The sequence below is a fragment of the Tympanuchus pallidicinctus genome, unplaced genomic scaffold (genome assembly GCF_026119805.1).
Source record: "Tympanuchus pallidicinctus isolate F22 unplaced genomic scaffold, pur_lepc_1.0 scaffold16, whole genome shotgun sequence".
Lineage (NCBI taxonomy): Eukaryota > Metazoa > Chordata > Aves > Galliformes > Phasianidae > Tympanuchus > Tympanuchus pallidicinctus.
In genome coordinates this window covers 9,100,153-9,118,226 of record NW_026294679.1, presented here as the reverse complement: position 1 = coordinate 9,118,226, position 18,074 = coordinate 9,100,153, and the positions used below count along the sequence as shown (strand labels likewise).

At 40.8% G+C, this 18,074-nt stretch overlaps 1 long non-coding RNA gene across 1 annotated transcript; it reads right to left on the bottom strand.

Moving 5' to 3' along the window:
• Positions 1–13,013: 13,013 nt before the first annotated feature.
• LOC128077795 (uncharacterized) lies at positions 13,014–17,736 on the bottom strand. The gene is made up of 3 exons (XR_008205188.1): positions 17,634–17,736; positions 15,231–15,311; positions 13,014–13,468 (listed from the first exon to the last, which is right to left on the bottom strand). It is a non-coding gene; the product is annotated as an uncharacterized LOC128077795 (long non-coding RNA).
• Positions 17,737–18,074: the final 338 nt, after the last annotated feature.

Below are 18,074 nucleotides of genomic sequence, written 5' to 3'. Positions count from 1 at the left end.
GTTGTGTGGCTTGAGCCCAAATTCATCACTTGTCTGCTGTGTGGCCTTCTGGGTTTGTTCTGGAGCTGCTCAGTTGATTTTCCACAGAGAAATACTTTGAATATATGTTCTTCTTTATGATATTCTCAAAGGAGCCTTTATCTGTCTCATGGAAGTGACCGAGTAACTTTATACTTGACTCAGTGTTCCTTATGTCTTAAATCTGCATTTCTGGTGAGTGGGTAGAATGGCTCAAAGTGTTCTCAGGGGGGTCCCAGCATCCTCACCCAGGCCTTTATGGCTGGAGATAGCAGAAGTTATGGGTGTCCAATGGGTTTACATAAACCATACCCCACCATGAGATTCACTGGGATGTGGGAGGACAGCTGGCTTTCTGTCCATAACCATGTTAGACCTAGTGGAGTTCCCTGTAATCACTAGCAAGTTGTAGTGTAAGAAAAAGCCTCTGTGACTGGACCTCTTTTTATATCAGACACTGAAATTTCTACCTGTTCACTCCAAGGCTGGTAGCTCAGTACAGCTTCTAGTGAACTGAGGTCACTGGAGTTCTCTGCCACTGTCTGAGGCCATCAGGGTTTTAAGCTGTGGATAAGATGCTGAGGTTTAGGCTTTGTCTGATAATTGCCTTTCTGCGCTTTTCTATCCAATTTGATGAAATTACAGTGTTCATAATTGCAGTCATTGTGGGTAGGTATTTCTGTGTGCATGTAATTTACCAACTTTAATGAGTAAATAAGCAACTAACTGCTGCAGCAAGAGATACTCCCCAAATCTTTAAATAATAATAAATAATAGTGCACTCAGTCTGGAACTACTGCCCCATGTGCAATTACATCCATGCAATAAACCATTTAAAACTGTTGTAAATGCTTTCTGTCATCATTGATGGTAGTAAAATAATTTTGCATGGTTCATTTGTTGCAGCACTTAATTTTCTTTAGTGCTTCTTGTTATGAGAACAAGAATGACTATAGCAAGACTGTTATTACATATTCAGTTTCTGTCAGCAATTTTTAAATTCAAATAAAACTACAGCTGCTCCAAAAGTAATGCCTCCTATTTTGTTATGTTGACAGACAACAACAGAGGTTGATGTCGGTGCAATGGCAGTAGGGATTGAACCTTCCCACCAATATTCCATTACTTTTTGCTGTTGTGTGACTGATAGCAGCAGAGGAGCGGTCTGGCAGAATGGCACCTGACATGGAAGTGTGGATGAGGAAAAGGTGTGGAATTGAATTCCTCCATTCAGAAAAAAAATGCATCCATTGAAATCTTGGTATGTCTCTGGCTATAGCACTGTCACCCTCTGGGCCATATGGCAGTGAGCTGTTTCTCTCTTGCCACTCAATAGCAAGGAGCTTAAACTGATTTATCCTAGTGGGATTCAAGGAGAAAACCTGTCACTGAGGATAAGAAGTGCCTGTAGGTTTGCCTGGCAGGCCAAATGTGAGCCCCCATCTATTGTGCTGGACATAGGAACAGACCATCACCTCTCCCTTTGCTAGACTAGGCTCCAATTAATTTTTTCTCAGAGGTAAACTCTGATACTCAGATACAGTGAACAAATTCAAGTGTTAAGACTATGGCTCCTTTTAGGAGTGCAGTGGAACGGCTCTGCTCCCCCAAACAAAATACTTTTTATGTAAAGTGAGCTAAAATGAAATTCAATGGCTGTTTCTTAGTAGCAGTATCCACTTGGAATTGTACTAAATTTTAACAGCATAACTTAAAATACTCATTCAAATTGGCACTTCTGACTGTCCATACATTGCAATGTCTGCAATTAAAATACACAAGTATGAGTATTGATTGCAAAAGTAACATATTGATAGAATAGAATTTGTATAGTTTGGAAAATACTTCTACTTTCTAGAACAGTGTGACTTTTTGAGGCATCTAAGGTTACTGGGCAGTACTGGTGGCAGGTGGACAGTTGGACTAGATGGTCTTAGAGGTTTTTTCCAACCTTAATGATTCTATGATTCTATGATCCTTGAATACAACATGTTGCATCTCAAGGAGTCATCTTCAGACTTGCTTCCTAGTAAATCAATCTTTTCAACTGCTTTTTCTTGCTAGTCAAGCCTTTATGCTGGTCTTTTCACACAAAAAACAGCCAGGAGTCTGGGGAGTGAGGGCAACATCCTTTCAGAGCAAAATACTTTGATTTGAAAAAGCAAAAATCAGTGAGTGTGACAAAGATCCTTCCCCAAAGCTGCATCTGCCTTCTTAGCAGCAGGTAAGTTCTGTTGCTGATGAGCAGGGAAGCCACAGGAAAGTGGTTAGCACAGCATCAGTGTGAAAATCAGAATGGCTTCAGCTCGAGGCACTGAGAGAAAGCAAAGAGGAGAGGAGAGGCTTTGCTTTGGCTGTGCCAATCTGAGCCTTGTTTGCTCTGCATTTGAGAGGTCTGAGAGGGAGAATTAGCATTTTTGAGTGCATTTCTGAGTAGCAGTTCTTCTACTCTAAGTTGGCCTTAAGTAAACTGGGCCCATAACCTCAGTCCACCATCTCCCCGCCTCGAGGAAAGCATGACATCCTCATCTTTGGCTACTCCATGCTGTGGAGAGGAGCTGAGGAGGGGTAGAAAAGAAGTTAATGTTAATGGGAAATTAATGACAAGTGGGACAGAAAAAACGAGATTGGAAGAGACTGATAAGAAGGGATCTCCTGGGTCATGGAGTACAGTGCTGAGATACGCAAACAAAGTACAGATCGATTAATTAAAATGGAGTACTTTAAAAGGAGTTAATTAAAGATTAATTGATTAAGAATTGGTTACATAATTTATAATCACTATAATTACATTAATTGATTAGTTAGAAGTAACATCTATTAAAATGTATTAAACTTTAGGTCTGGTTGGTGAGTTCACTCTCGCTGATTTATGTATTTTTCTGGTTCCTCTCTTTTGCCTGATAACTGCAAACTTTCATAAAATTCTGGCTAAATTGATTCATGGTCATACTTATCTGGTTTGTTCTTGTTCCTACCTAGAGAGGAGCATGTGCTTTGCCTGACTCAGTGTGTGATGGCTCTGCCAGCTGTTCTGTGTGACCTCCAAGTGCAGAGGTGACAACAGCCATCTGCCTGCCTCTGCCCTCATGGGGTGCTGGGGTCAGGATGAAAACAAAAGCACAGTGCTGCTACCTCTTATCAGGGAGGTCAGTACTGGCCTACATCCCCCCAACCTGTTTCATCAGTGACAGATTAGCCCTGGACTCTTTAATTTATGCATTCCAATTCCATGTTCTGTGTGGAGTCAGGAGTTGGACTTGACGTTCCTTATGGGACCCTTTCAACTTGGGATATTCTACGATTCTATTATAAAATGGAAACAAGTTTTGTACCCTATAGTAGAGACCAATTTCCAGCCGCAGAACATGACTTTCCTAGACCCTCCTGTAACATGGACAGGTAACATGGATGGGTAACATGGATTCCTGGCTGCATACTAGGAAGAGCTTCTTCTCAGAAAGAGTGGTCATGCACCGAAATGGGCTGCTGTCCCTGGAAGTGTTCAAGAAATGTGGAGATGTGGTTTTTAGGGACATGGTTTAGTGGTCAATATTGGTGGTTGTTGGACAGTTAGACTAGATGATCCTAGAGATCTTTTTGAACTGTAATCATTCTGTGATTCTATGATTCTGGTTCTGCAGAGTGGTGACACTCCAGAGAAGTAGCAGGATGTGGTCACTGTGATTGTGGTCAATATCTTGGTAGGTATCTCCAGGCTGTGAATGCTGCCCTAAAATACTCTGCATCATTTGACTTGACAACCTGCGAGAAGCAAGATCTCATTTTTTCAGCTGGCATGTGGAACTATGAGCCTATCTGCCAACATTTACAAGATGTTTCATGGTGACAGTAATTACTGTAATCAGTCCTTTCAGTAGCAGGCTTGAAGCCTACTCTTTCCATTGGCATGGGTGATCTGACTGCAGAACAAATCACGTGTTAACAGCTGGACTAAAAATCCACCCACAGATGTTGCTTAATAGGAGCCTGAGTAAGTCCACCCACTGCTGGTACATTCAGTACTCCTAGAACAGGCAGGTGTATAATCTAGGAAATTTTCCAGTTCAGCCCTCGGAGACATGAATCATTAATGTTTAGTGCGAAGAAATAAGGTCTTTTTTACCCATAGGGAGACAAAATGAAGGGACCACAAACACAGAAAAATGGGATAGGACATCTGGGAGGAAGCAGCCACTTTTTCTTCATGCCAAAACTAGCCATGGGTTTTCAGTATAAGAAATAATGCAGCGGTTTCTCCCTGTACTCCATCATTTTTCATGTGTTATCTGAAGCACTCACAGTGCATACAAGCTGGGGTCAGAGGTGTCAGGTTGTGAATCAACTGAAATATTTAGGGACTGCTGCTGGTGGAAGTGTGCTCACAGAGCTCACTGCTGCGGCTGAACTACTCCAGTTCTCCCTGAGGGAAATGCTCATGGACTCACCTGGGGGCTGGTGTGGCCTGGTCACAATCCTCCCTGTGCTGTGCAAAGCAGAAAGAGGCCCATTGGCCCATTTTCAGGAAAGAAGAGGCTTCTAGGACAGAGCCCACAGAAGGCATTCACACACAGAGCCCTGTGCAATCCCACAACCCTGACACAGTTTTGCAAATGGATAGCCTGAGGAAAAAAAAAAAAAAGAAAAAAGGAAATTCTACTTTTTTTTTTTTTTTTTTTCTTTCTCCCTCTTCTATGGTTACCCTTATTGTCTTTCTGGTCCTTTTCTAAAACTGTAGTATTTTGTTAAAGTGCAGTGGCTCAAACCTCCAGCAGCTGCAGGTGATGCAGAGAGAGTGCCAGAATGGGTGTTCTAAACCTTGACTTTGAGTGGGGGCTTTCATTGCCATTAGCACAAGGACACTTGATGGTACTGGAACATCACCTGGCTTGGATGGCCTCAGTGAAACAGCCTCTTTAGCCTGAGCAAACTGGCATTTTTTCCTCCAGTCAGCAGCTCGGTTTTGCTGTAAGCTGGCTGAGCCTGTGTCTCCAGACCTTTACATCTTTACTTTAGCTCTCTCTCACTTTGTATTTTGTTTTTGCACCAAAAACCAACTTCAGTTAAAGAAAGAAATGGTAGGAATAGGACTGTTCATTTCTGATCGTTGTGATTTACCAGAGAGATGATGGCGTGGAGCTGCTGCTTGGTCCCTGTAAGGTACATATAACGCAGTTAGTCACAAAGCAGCATAAATAGATGCTGCTGAATTGTAAGCACTTGTGTGACTAGCAAACATACTGCAGCCTCCTCTGTGAAAAGCACTCTTCCTGGCTTTTACAAAACAACTGGCAGCACCTCAAGAAAGTTTTCACCTTTTGCCCAAAGCTCATAGCTGTGGAGCGTTTCATGTGGCATTAATCAGGAGCAGAGATAGCCGTACGTTTTGATGTGACTGTTGATTTCTTAAGGACATCAGCTGTGTTCTGCTTTCCTGACTATTTTTGTTAGAGTGAATATCCTTGCCCTGGAAAAAGTAAAAACAAAGATCTCTTGTTACATTTTTAAAGCCAAAATCAAAACCCTTTCAGGAAAAGTTCTTGACTCTGTGGATGAGGAATGAGTTGTTTTCTGTTCCCTCAGTTTGGTCAACTGTCCGGGAAGATTTGTTCAATGACTTGTGACTGCTTTTTTGTCAAAGAAATGGGAGAATATTAATGCCTGCTCTGAGGCACTTATTTTAGGGACCTGACATAGAGTTGCTGGGGAAATGTCCAACAAGAACCAACAGCGTCTGTCTGAATGCAGTTACATTATATTGTGTCAGGGAAAAGAAAAAAAGACACAAAAAGTTTTTCATTTGTTACAAGTAAAATTTCTTCACTGGAGTGGGGAAGGAGGAGTATTGACCATGCGCTTCCACTGCCAGGCAACAAGGGCATTTTGTACTGTGACAGAAGAAAGGATGGAGCTTTCGTTGAGATAACAACTGGGAGGAACTCTAACGGTCAGCCAGAGCAGACTTGGGGGGGTCAACTGCTCCTCATATGCCTGTTGCATTCTTTCTTGAGTATTGCTAATGGGGAAGCTTAAGTAGTGTATATTCAGTGCTCTGAAGTTCTTGGACTGAAGGTGAGCAGCACTAAAGAAGAACAGATGAAGGGTGAAATCCAGGACAAGCTGTTTTTGAAAAAAATCCATACTAACAGATGGTGTTGTACCAAAAGCAATGACCAATTTGCTGTTCTGTTTTTGAAGCCCCAATCCCACAATCTGAATGTATAGAGAGTCAAGTTTCCTGCTGAAATATGCAAATTGTCCTTAAACATGAGATTATAAAGTAATGAACAGTTTTCCTTTAAATGACTTTGGAACCAATAAAAGCAAACTTTTTTTTTTTTTCTTTTTTTTTTTTTTCTCTCTAAATCAGAAGAGCCACTCAGGGCAGCAGATTATCGAGTCATCTTGCTTTGAATTGTTATGCTTTTTCCACCTGGAAACATTTTAATCCATAGTTTTCTGATATTGTCTTCTAAACAGTTTGTCCCCAGCGCAACACATGAATTCTGTGTGCCATGTTTTATTGGCAAATTAGCGAGGACACAGAAAAACTGCATCAGTATATCATAAAAAATGCAAAAGCACTGAACACTTATTTACAGCTCGAGCTGTTCCAAAAGGCTCAGCAGCTGAAGCAGTTGAAGACCTGCAATTTCTAGAGCTGGCTGACTGCCTAAATCACACCTAATTTTCTGGGATCTATTGCTATCAGTGGTGGGGAAATCAGAGGTAGATTAAATGAGCAATCTACTATTAGCAGTGATGTAGAGGAAAGTGTCTGATTCAGAGCAGACACTTTCATTTTATCTGGAAGATGAAGTTCTTGAAGTCATGTACCTAGAGGTGTAGCATGAGTGAGTGTGTGGCTGGTCTCCTGTTGACATTAAAATAGACTTGCTCAGGGTAGCCAAGTCATTTGCAAAGCTGCTCAAAGTCATATGTTTGCAAGATGAGGTCTGATCAGGACCGTGCTGTAGCATTTGTATTTTGCTAAGGCACAGCTTAGGGTCACCATCTCCTCACAATTCCCCTCAGAGACAGGACTGTTAGCATGGAAACCGTACATCATACTTAAGATGTGCCTCCAAGCATGTGCTGGATGGGAGGAATCACTTCCACGCATGAGGAGGAAGCTGCTGTGCAGGACCTGTTCCAGGTTGCAGATGATGGGTTTGCCAGTGGGTGTTGTTTAATGTCTTCATATGGACTGAAATCAAATCCCATCACACTTAAACGCGTGACTAAGTCTGTGGCTTAGTGAGTTACCGCCTTCAGTAAACCTGTGGCAGGCAAATTTCCACAGCAAATAGGAAGTAAAATATATTGGTTTATGCCTCTTTCTGCTACAGGATGTGATCTCACCAGGCTCAGCAGCAGAACAGCAACTGGGCTTACTGGGTGGCCATCCTCACCCCAGCTCTGTGGCAGCAACGGATCCCAATCTGTTCCTTGGCCTCATTCAAGTGACAGCCCTTTAGGAGACCAAGAAGAGTGAGCAGATCATGGCAAAGGAGCCCCTACTTTTTCATCCTTTGCCTTTTTGCCCCAGGAACACTTTCTCTTAGCCATTTTTTCTCCATTACTTTAGAAGCTTTCTAGTCTTGGAAACAATCTAGTCATTTTTCTAGCTTTCAGAAGCCGGATCCTGGTTGCATTCTTTTATGGCTTCCTTGCAGTTTCTAAATGTTCTCCCACAAAAAAACACTGAAGTGAGTGTCTGAGCCTGTAAAGAAGTGTTGTAGAATATTTTTATATAAGCAAGATTAATGATGTTGGAAGACGGCATTTGTCATGAGACAGCATTTTGGCAGAAGACTGAGCTTCAGTGAGCGTTTGTTTTCTAACATGCCATGTGTTGTCAAAGATCTAACCTGAATTATTCCTTGAATTTGGAGTTTTACAAAATCACGACTAAGCCCTTTAAGAAACAAGAAAAGAGAGAAGAAAAAAAAAAAGGAAAAGAATAAAGAGAAAAAAAGGAAAACCAACTCCTTACATTTTAAAAGTATGAATTCTGATAGAGAGAGGAAAGGAGTTTTAAAAATTCCAACTCTGTACTTTTGTTTGTGTCCTCTGAAACTGCAGTTTTGCTTGGTGGAGCTAAACTAAATCAGATAAGAGATGTTTGTGAATTATAAATGAACACCCTGAAATCTAGAGTTAAATAGTAGCCATAAAAGCTAGAAGATAAATCTTTATACAGTATTTCTGGAGATCACATACTGGAATTTATTTTTTCTTTAAACAAATTAATTTTGTGTTATTGTTAGTGTCCTATAGCAACTACAACAAATTTTGGAAATAGCATTTAATTGTGTGTAAGGTACAGGAAAGAAACGATTCCAGTGATCCAGGAGGAGCAGAGCATGAAATAACAGAATGCTTTTTTTCACTCTGTCATTTTATCTCAGAGCAGAAGTCTGATAAACCACCCGAAGTAGTGGCTTGAAGCCTATCCCCTGGGAGCCTTGTGAGGACAGCAATCTGCTGCTGACTCCTGAGTGCAGGCAGAGCAGGAATGCTTTCCGTTAATAACACTAGTTCTGTGAATTGCAGCGTGTGAACTCAGCCAGGCCCTGAAGGACAGACTTTCCTGAAAATGACTCTTGTGTAATGTGGCCAATTCAGCCAATTCAAGGTTGTTCCTTTTGGCATATTCTCCATTTCTGTTTATCTCTAAAACGAAGCCTAACAGCAGTCCATTATGCTTCTCTTCGCAGAGCTCAGTGGGCATCATTTGCAACTTAAGAGAGGAAAAAATGAACTCAGAAAGAACAGATCTGGAGCAGGAAACAGTGGTGTTCTTGTGGGGCACAATTACAACCTAATACATGAGGATGCTGTACCTTGAAAGAAAACTAGAGCAAAAAACAGGCTAGGAGATTTATCTGAGAAAATTTCTGTTATAACAACCTGCTCTGGGCTTGTGCTAGCGATCACGTACACCAGAAAAAGGTGATGTGTTTCATGCTGACTTCCAGGTATTTGCTTTTATAATGCAACATCCTGAAAGACGAGCAGGCTAGAGCAGAGTGAAGGGGGAGAGGGGACAGAATTAGAGCATTTACCTTCTAGTCCCCCATGTTCAGCATGCTTTGCCTGCCTGGATCAACCACCTCCAAGATGCCCCTTGCTGCTGTACCCTTGGCACTGGTGCTAAAGACCTTGGCTCTGTTGGGGTGGGAGCTGCAGGCTGCATTGAGCTGGAGCCCCTCCAGGATGAAGTGTTTGATGCTGATGGCTCTAAGTTTGCCTTAAGTGCTGGTGTGCTGCAGAAGGACACGAAATCTACAGGCTCCAGGCAGAAGGTGGTTAGCTACAAAGAGAGGTGACGTGGGGCTGTGAGCCCCACCTGAATGCTGTGATGGAGCCCAGGTCTGACGCACCTCTATTTGCTACAAGGACAGAGCTGTGGGGCCACATAACCAAGGCTACTGAGGGCTACTGAAACTGAAGACTCAATAGCAATATCAGTGTGCTGGTCAACATATTGATCCCCATGTGTGATCCCATGAAATGGGAAACTGGGGTTCTACAATAATTATGAGTTATTCAGAGAATTAGTTAGAAATCACAGATCATCCGAAAAACCTAAAAATCCACTCTCAGAAAGAGAGTGGTGAATGTATCTTGCTATCATTAGGAAGTTGAAAGAAACAATGCTAGCTTTAACCTCGAAAGAAAATTGACACTGGTGTTACAACGTATTTGCTGTCGTCACTGGATTTTCTTGATTGTCCCCAGCACAGAAAACAAATGCAAATCACTCTGGGGGCAAGTAACCTTCGAAGACTCCATTCCTTTCTTTCTCTTTCTTTTCATTCCACATTCAAGCCCCAATACTTGCTTTGCAGAGCTTATTACTAGCAGCTGGGCAAGGGACTGGAGAGGATGTTGCAGGAGAAGTGCTGTATTTATTTTTTGCTTCCAAGAAAACATTGTCTCTTTCTTAGCATGTAGTGTCTTAGAGCAACTTCATTGTTTGATTGCAGGGTGTGGGAGTGAAATGGAGAAAGTAATTTCTGAAAAATCACATCAGAGAGCCCATTTAACTCCCAGGCTGCTGTGGCTGTCCAGCATCCCTCAGAGCTCTATTCCAGTTTATGGTGAAGAAAATAGTCAATATACAGGTTTGCAGCATCTATTTTGGAATGCTGGCATTCAATTGAGAGAAGAGCAAAATAACCCATTTCCATTTGACACCAAATATATAGAAAACACAGCCCAGCAGGAAACGTCTCTCTCCTGTGTGTTAATTTTACCAGGGATTTACCAGGCTTGGTAATGCGCAACCATAATGATCCCAATAATAAAACTTCCAGCTGAGTCAATCTCAGCTTTTGCCCAGTGAAGACATTTTTGTAGCATTGGAGATCTGTATATATTGAAAGTGGCCTTGGTAGATGGATCTTCCACTGATACAGACCTACAGGACAGTGCAGAGCAGCATTTGTCCAAGGACCCTCTGACAGAGCAGTAAAGCAAAAATGCTAAGATGGTTAGGATGCTTCTTCTTCTTTTATTTAATACGCCAGGTGGAATAGCCTCCATTAACTTTCTGTAAATTATTAACTCTTTTTTTCCTAGCTAGTAAAGAAAGGTAACTTTTTCTTCACAATTTCCTGGCAGATATTAAAACAAGATAAAAAAAAATTGGCTTCATACTATAACTCAGTGGGACTTCTCTGCCGAGAATGGAGAGTAGCAAGGCAGGATTAATGTTGATTTTACCACTGCTGCCTTCTCTAAGGGAAAAAGTCCTTGCTGATTTAAGACAATACTTTTTTTTTGTGTGTGGAAATCTTTGGGGAGTTATGCTGCTTGTATTTAAAATCTCTAGAGGTCCAAGTCCCTCGAGACTTTATGAAACACAGACTCAGATTGAAACTCTGAGCATATAATAAAAATATTAAACTGTAAGAATGAAATGAATGTACCCACAATAACCATTCAATGGCTTCAGCAATTACCTGTTAGATACAAGGAACTTTGGACCAGTCTTCATCCAGACTTCACCAGACCTTTCAATTCCACATAAAAATACTGTGTGATTATCTGAGTTTGTTTCCTCCCAGCAGTGCTTTCTTCAAGAATTAGAGTTTAGTAGGATTTTGCCTGCCCTGATCCATCCTAAGCAACATGTTTTTGCATAAGGAACTTTCAAATGCAGCTTTCAACTGCAAAAAGTGTTTCTCATATAGCTCCAGCTATGTCTGTGTGTGTAGCCCACCAGGGTGAGGGGCACAACACAGAGGCAGGAATAAACATGGCGCAGACTGGTGTTAGCTTATATAGAACTGGTATCTGATTTCTGTTAGAGAAAGAAAGTCAAATGTGATATTCATTACCTCACTCACAGCCTGATTAATCATTCTGCATCTCTGCTGTTTGGCTTTTGCCACTTATAGCCAGCCCCTCATGACTCCATCCTCATAATGAATAAGTCAATGAATATTTTAAATCTCCAGCTATTATTGCCTGTTTAAATCTTCCTACTTAATGGTTTGTGAGGTTTTCAGGAATTTCTGACTCAGTTCTCTGTGGTTTGTATAGATTTTATAAAGGGCACAGGGAAGAAAGCAGGTGGTACTTTGTGACAAATTTGTTGATACTGGCATAAATGACCAATTGGAAAAAAATAATTACAATAGTGTATAGGAAAGGAAAAGAGAACAGTGAGTTCTTGAGAAATAGAAACAGAAGAAAGAAGGTAAAGGTAAAACAGCCATTTGTGGAATTCAACAGTAGAGAGGTTGAGCAGCATTGAGGTAGACACAAAGGAATATTAAGATAGAACACTTAATGCTGGTAAGGATTTGTACAAAAAGAGAGAAATGCTAAGAAGTTTGGGAGGTGAACAAGGCCTGGTTTGCATTTTCGCTTCAGGGAATAAGCAGTCAGATGAGATGTTGAGGGAAAAAAAAATCAACAGAGAGCAGGGAGTACAAAGGACAAGCAAGAGAGCAGTTCTGAAACAAAGCAGTATTGACATTTTTGCCCTTCTCTTCTTTGCAGACAAATCAGGAAAATAAAATGATTGCTTCAGAGCAAAACCATGACTAAATGAGAGTAACACTATACCCTCAGTGCCTGAAGCATCCCAAGGTACAGGACAACAGAGACTGCAGTGTAAAAGGACCTTACACAGCAACGTGCAACTCTGTAGTAGAGTTTCTGGGCCCTGGGACTTCTGCTTTAGTCCTATGAAATGTTTAATCCTATGAAATGAAATTTTTCTTACCCACTTCCTCATTGCATGGAGCTGAATAAAATGAATCAAGTTTCTGTTCAGTTATTTGCTATTAAGGATGGTTTCTATACAGTTTCTAATGTCTGGGAGGTTTGACATTTCAAGGACATCCCAACATGCTGCTCAAAATGTACCATGCAGTTTCAAAGGCAGAAGAGATGTTGGAAACATGTCCTTTTCCAAGAAACTTTTTACAGCCCTATGCACGTTCTCAGTTCTAGCAGCCATCCTCATTCTCTCAAGTATTGAAATGTCCCCCCAGTCTCCTCTTCTTTAGGCTGAACAAACCAAGTGGTTTCAGCCACTCATAGCATGTCCTATCCTCCAGAACCTTCACCAAATCTGCTTTGGCACACTGCTTACTCATATTCAACTTGCCATCAACCAGAACCCCTAGATCCCTTTCTTTGGGGCTGCTCTCCAGACTCTCATGCCCCAGTCAGTACACATATCCAAGGTTGCCCTGTCCCAAGTGCAGAATCCAGCACTTGCTCTTATTACACTTCATTCAATTGCTGATTGGTCTAGTCAGTCAAGATCTCTCTGCAAGACCTTGCCACCCTTCAGGGAGTAAGCAGCTTCTCCTGATTTAACATCTGCAAACTTACTTGGTATGACTTCAAGTCCTGCATCCAGATAATTTATAGAAATGGTAAAAAGAACAAATTACAGATGGTGAGCCTGATTGTTAACAACAAAAAAAAGTTGTATGAAATATTAGAAAAAAAAAACCATCCACAACCAATGAAAGAAAGAATCTGGAGAATCTTCATTATGGTATCTAGCAGTCCCTTTATCTCAAAGAGGAAGCGATAGTACTAACGAACAAAAAGAGAAGGACATTCACAGATATCATATCAATATCAAAGGTATTAGTCTCTTTGTCTGAAGAAAAAGGTAATGTTTTTTTTTTTCCAAGAAAACAAAATCAGGCCTGGGCTCTAAATAAATGGGATGTTCAGTGGAAGAAATGTTTTACTACAGCTGCTAAGCTGTACTGAACATATGCTTTTTCTAACACACAAAATCTGAGTTTCCACTGGAAACTGAGGCAAAATACCAGGGGAAAGGCATCCTCAAGCTTTTCCTCTCCATTCCCTCATGAGGTTTCTACTGTCAATCACATTTGCTCTTCATCTGATGGGATACAGGTGCTACTACAGTCATCTTCTCATCTCCTACTTGACTGATCTCTCCTCCCTGGAAGTTGGAACACAAACAGTGAAGTTAAAATGAGTGAAAATGAAGGGAAAACTGTGTTGGTTTTTTTTTGTTTGTTTTCTGGGATTTGCAGATGCTACGACAGGCTGCCTTGGTTAGAAAACATCAGAAGTGTAATCATATTAATAGAATCATTTTCTTATGCATGTGGAAATGCAGATGATGTATCATTTACAAGTGAATGAAGACTCAACATTGGCAACTGCTGGACTGCATAATATGGTCATAAAATGCTTCAGTTATAATGAGTCTAAGAAATTATTGCACAGCTGTAACACAACTGTGGAGATTGGTAGAGAGCTTCAATAGAGTTTTAGGTTCTCCGTTTTTAAAAATACCTTTCATCCTCAATGCAGCCTGATTGCATACGGTAGCTGGCATGAAGGCAAGAAGCAACTACAGAAAAGTCTTGTAGAGAAAATGCTAGCATTTTTTGGATGTGCTGACAATGTATCTTCAGGATGTAAAGAAATTCCAGAAGGCAAATTACAGGGTGAAAGACAGGACCATGGTATAGACTTTACTCAGAGATGGAAATCTAAAGAAATCAATTCCTCCTTTCCCTGAGAATTTATGACAATATTTTTCACGTTCTCTTGGCTACCTCAATCAGAGTTTGATCACAAGTAGAGATAAAGAGTCTGTGGAATCATCTGTTCTGCTATGATGGCTTGTGTTTTGTTACTTCTGCCCTCCAGTAGAAAAGCAGGATCTAGTTCTTCATCGCAGGGGAGTTGGACTAAACGACCTTCCAACTTAAATGGTTCTATCATCAAACTGATGACATAGGACACTAGTCCTGTATGACTGGGACAAAGATATTTGGGAGGGATATGGTGGTTAGATCTGCCCGTATAGAGAATATTTTATTTCCCTCTTTACTCAAGGCAAGAAAATTACTTCCCAAGACATATATTCATTCATATAAAACTTCCTCTTGGCAGTTAACTGAATTCTGGTCCAGGCTAATGTAGTAGGTTCTCCTAGCCACGGAAAATCCCTGAAGTTTATTCTTAAATGTGTCTCCAAGAGAAGGAGGCATGAAAGCTGAAGAGGCACACAAGCAACAAATTGACTTTTACAGGGAGAAGAAAAGAAAGCATCATCCCAGTTTTTATACGCACTATGACCAGTGCTCCCACGCTATCGGCACACACAAATAAATCTATATGAATTGCACAATAAAGCTTTAGTGGTAAGATCTGCACTAGTTTGGTCATATCCTCACCTGATATTAATCAAAACTGTACAGAGCATATTCTCTAGCTGAGCAGATTTACTCTGGTGGCAGATTCAGCCCCATGTTTTTTGCTTGGCTTTGAGATTGTGACATATTAGATTTACTGGCTCATTTGCTACAATAAATGAGAGTTTCTGCACTGAGACACATTCAACAGCAGAGCGGTGAATGGACTGGCTGAGAAACAGGACAGGAATAAAGACAGAACATTCGTTCTAAAAGACAAAACCCAGTCCTCATGCCTCTCCTAGTTCATCATTACTGCTTACCACATCCTGTGAAAATACTCTGCTTTAAGACTTGAAATGAGCAAAGGCATTTTTTCCTTAAATGGGAAGTGTTGTAATGAAATGGATTTGACAATCTGTGAAACACATTGTCGTGGACTAGCTGAAGGGAAAGGGATCATCTAATTCCTGTGCTAAGAACTGAAGCATGAAGTGTGCAACAGATTACATAGACGCTTGTACAGGATATAACAGTGCTTGGTTTTACAGTTACCTGCTGCTTTGTATTGAGATCTCCAGATGTGAGCTGGGAATCATGAGAATTTGAGGAACTTGTGTCAGAAAGTGTAGGCTCCTGAAAGAAAGGATTAAAAATATTTATTATGTACTTAAGATCATAAGTATATATAGACAAATGAGGCATGATGACTTTATGTGTGAGAATAATATGAAGTGGGGGAACAAAATGACTGCATGTAACAAATGAGAAAAATATTTTTCTCATTTAATTCCTGACTCAGAATTTAAATTTTGTTTTTGGAAGATCATCAGCAAGTGGCACTTCAGTAAGGATGAAACCTGCCTAAATTAACAAGTTTCAGAGGTAAGGTTTCACAGAATATTTTGAAGCATCCAGAGCTAGGCACCTATTACTCTTTTAAGTACAATGCTTCTGGTACCATAAAATGATTTATACCATGTTCTGGTATTTACAGTTGCTGTGACAAACTGTTTTAGGGCATACAATAAAGCTTTTTTATCAAAGCTGGCTTTACATGTCTGCTTGCAGTCATAAAGAGCAACTTGTGGAAACATCCCCCTCAGTTCTCCCCAGAAGGCACAGGACAGCGTGTTCAGTACATCACCTGATGGTAGCGGTGGGATATGCTTTTGGATTATCAGCTTGTAATTAAGGGAGTTATTAATGTTGTAAAGGAATTGTCAGCTCAATCTATAAACCATTCTTTTCTTTAATGGACAAAAATGCACCCTGCAGAAGAGAGAATACATACTGTTATGGTGTCAGTTCCCTAACTATGAATCCTCTCCACTATTTCTCCCAGAGGTAAGTCAGAAAACCTCCTCAGTCAGTATAGGGGGTTTACAACACTGCTCAGGTTGCCTGTTCTTTGCCTTAAGTCCACACATTTTGTTTGTTATATGGGAATCTGCCCACTTCTATACTCTTAAGGAGGCTATAAACTTTGCATTTTTCAAATCCTAAATACATTTAAAATATTAAGTTCAGTGCACTCTTCTGAACTACTCAGCTTTGCTTTGGCCTCTTGTAACTGGGGACATGGATGTAAACCATTCAGGCAACCCTACAGGGCCCACGAGGCAGGATAATCTCACTTAATCACTGCTTCCAGCTTTGCTAGTGCTTTATTTACTGACACTGGACAACAACTTGCTAACAGCTAATTGTTTCCTGGAGTGTGGCAAAGCCCAAGGAGATTTTGTTACTGACTGGAAGGATGGGAGCGTAACTCAGTGACCACAGATAACTGGTAGATGGTGGATAATTCTCAGCAAAGCAAAGGGGAAAAACAAGGAAAGTCAGGAAGCCTTCATACCCTTGACATTAAGGAAGGGTAATCAATTGATGAGAAAGATCACTTGCTTCCTAATAGTAATTAGTTGAAAAAATGGAGAGCAGGGTGACTTCTCCTGACAATTGGGAAACTGCACCACGAAGCCCATCCATCTCAGGTGCAGTTAATTAACTTTACTGCCCTGTCCCTCACAAACACCTCATTCAAGGAGGAAATGAGATAGCAAGTCTTGTTGTGTCTTTGTAACCTTTCACCTTTATTTATTTTCTCTTCACTTTGGCTGTGGTTCAGTTGACACTATCCACCTTACTCACTGCATAATTACCTCTTGGATATGGTCATTAAATATTGCGTGGGATTTGAAGGCCTTACTTGCCTCCATTGTCCCAGAAACTAAGACAAATTTTCTCACTATCTCCTACCATCAGTATGGTAAACTCTCCTACCAACAGTAAGGAAAACTCTACTGCCTGGTGCTTATGTTCAAATAAAATATGTGCATTAGTCTATCTTAAGGATTTTGGAGAGAGGCAGGCATTGTGGACGTATTTTTTCATCTTCCAATGGAAGAGATTGTTCACTTTGTTCAAAATATAACAAAGGAAATCATTTTAGATCACCGGGAAATTGAGCAAATTGCTTTTCCTACAATTTTTCTATTTCTCCTTTTTCTGCCCCTACATGTTTTCTAGTCCTGTTGCTCCAAAGGCTTTTTGAAGCCTTTGTACTTTTTCAAACATTAGAAGTACTAAATTGCATTTTAAGTTTGGCTTTTCAAAGCTAGCTGAAGTATCTGAAGTTAGAAGTTGTGCAGTAACTCTTTCAATTGTGCATTCTGCTTTTTTTTTTTTTTTTTTTTTTTAATAGTTGGGAAAATGACAAAGAAAAGTCATGAAGTGAAATAACCACATCCAACTGCAACTGGATTATTAGTAACAAATATTAAGGAGAACAGCTATTTACTCATTTCTAAAAAGCCATTTACCAAATCTTACTTTCTTCTTCCTACAATCTTTACTAAATCAAATATTTCTCTTCTCTTTTTCTTTTTCCTTCTTTTTCCCCAGGAGGAATGAACAGTGGGTATATCCTTAAAAGACATGTAAAAATATACTACTCACATGAAATATCCAGGTACCAACCTAAGGGCAGTACTAGCAGGGCTTCTAAGTAACACTGGAATCTCCATCTGTGAAATCTCCTATGGGACTATTCAAAGCCTGATTGGACAACGTAATGAACCACCTGCTCTGACTGGGGCTGAAGTAGATGCACCTGAGGTGCCTGCTAGTCTTCACCATTCATTGAGCCTATTGCAGAGGCAACATTTGCTAAGGAAGAGTATCACGTGTGTGGAGGCAGTTGGGCCTCATTATCAGTGTGCCCCATACACTTTCAGTGGCTGCTCCATAAGAACGTAGTGGCCTGAAGCGCAGAGAGCTGCGTGACTTTCCCAAGCAAGGAGCAAGAGGAATTGGGTGGAAGGACAGGGAGCTGGACCTACATTTCTAGAAGACCTCAGGATTCCCTCCTTCTGCCTGTCCCTGGCTGCTCTGTGTGGA